At 33.5% G+C, this 1774-nt stretch overlaps 1 long non-coding RNA gene across 2 annotated transcripts; it reads right to left on the bottom strand.

Annotated features, from left to right (window-relative positions):
• Positions 1-6: 6 nt before the first annotated feature.
• On the bottom strand, positions 7-1373 carry LOC107683101 (uncharacterized). Of its 2 annotated transcripts, none has more exons than XR_001633660.1 (3): positions 1312-1373; positions 1095-1229; positions 7-912 (listed from the first exon to the last, which is right to left on the bottom strand). It is a non-coding gene; the product is annotated as an uncharacterized LOC107683101 (long non-coding RNA). The 2 variants fall into 2 exon arrangements; XR_001633661.1 differs by lacking the exon at positions 1312-1373 and having other exon boundaries at positions 7-504; positions 685-912; positions 1095-1254.
• Between the last annotated feature and the right edge of the window lie 401 nt (positions 1374-1774).

Here is a 1774-nt window from a genome sequence, read left to right as displayed (position 1 = left end):
ATGCTATTTTAGCTGAGAAATTTTACCAAAAAGGTAATTTAAAATAATTTGTTAGATGAGTACACACATGGGTAAGCTACAATGACAGAACTAGTGAGGGCCTGCTTCAGTGACCTAAAGAGCCTCCTCACATTCACTCTACCAATTAAAGAGTAGCTTATTGGGTCAAAGCATGAATTGATGCAGTAGCGTTCAATGTCCTTTGAACAAAAATGTATTACTTAATATTTACGTGGAAGTGGTAACAAAATCTAAGTGCACTAACAAAAAAATGTGACTGTGAACATACACACACAAACAAACAAAAAGAAAACATTTCAGTCTGTACTGGACTATCTTCAGTGCTGCACTGGCTAGACAGCGGTGATAAACTGCCCAGTATTTAGCTAAAAGAATTTACATGCAGTTGCATGCCTATAACACAGCAACTAGCTGGCTCAGTCCAAGACAAGTTATACATCAGTTTCCACAAAGTTTTACAGATGCTTCATCACATGCCTATATCTAAAATAAAAAAATTTCAGGGTGTTAGTGTTCTTAAATGTACTGTATCTGAAATATTAATTCATCTATTTTGATTAGGCACCTTTAATTTTTTTTTTTTACATTTTAGACATATGTAACGTTTTATAGTGAAATATACAGAGTATATTGGAGTAACATTACTTCATTAATGCTCATTACCTCATTAATTGTTAACTAAGGCATGGAAAAAGGAAAAGGACATCTGAACATGTCCCCTTTCTTCGAGATGTTTGCCTGCTTACATCTCCCAGAGACTGCAAGGTTCCAAGGTCCATTAGAAAAACATTCCTGGCAGAGCATGGATATATAGTGTCTGCTGTGCAGTTTCAGAAGGAGTGGACTGCACAGGAGATTCTGCAACACCTGAGGACCCTATTTCAAAACAAACTGAAGAATACAGAGTAAGTTAACAACCATTAAATATACAATCGATCCTGATCACTTAACTATGTTTTAATAAATATATTAAATTGAGCAGTCCTTAGAAAAATGTAAGAGTGTATACATTTTTAGTTGTTTAATTATTTGAAAATATTGTCTAAACTTATAAATAATCATGTGATATTTACCCAAGGGTCACAATAATGATGGCCACCTACACCAAGTTGGTCAAGCCAGTTTTGGAGGCAGGTCGAAGTCTTGATGGTGTCGTGTTGTGCAAACTTTTCAAAGATAAGACCATCTACCTCCAGCCATCAAGTGATCTAATAGATGAAAAAGAGATGACAGATGAGGTCAATTACATAAATTAACTTAATACATAAATTAAGAATCTAGTGTGTTTACATGTTCTGCCTATATGTTTTCATTTCGCTTCTGTTTAATTAGGTGTCCCATCAATATTTTAGTTCTGTTCAGTCTGTGAAGCCATTAAAAAAGGTTAAATGTGAAGTATGTACATTTTGCAACTTTGAAGACACGAAACAAAATTGCAAAAAAGCCATAGACTGATTGAAACGGATTTAGAATGATAACAAAATTCAAGATATGGGGCAGAAAATTATATAATTTCCCACAGGTAATCAATATCACATGAAGAACTGCCGTTTTTTTCTCTATAAATCAGCATGATTACTGATGGTTTTAATTTTACATTTAAAGTATCTTCCTTTTTTAAAATAAATTTCAAATATCAGTATTCAACGCTTTGTTTAAAATATCAAAATATTATTTTTGCATTTGTAACTGCTGGTTAAAGCATTCCATGCCACTTCAGATGCAGCTTTTGTGTTTCCTCTGCATTGCAAAG

Source organism: Sinocyclocheilus anshuiensis, unplaced genomic scaffold (genome assembly GCF_001515605.1).
Source record: "Sinocyclocheilus anshuiensis isolate Anshui unplaced genomic scaffold, SAMN03320099.WGS_v1.1 C32925067, whole genome shotgun sequence".
In the NCBI taxonomy this organism is placed as follows: domain Eukaryota; kingdom Metazoa; phylum Chordata; class Actinopteri; order Cypriniformes; family Cyprinidae; genus Sinocyclocheilus; species Sinocyclocheilus anshuiensis.
Note: the sequence above shows the minus strand (reverse complement) of the source record. Positions and strands in the feature narration are given on the sequence as shown.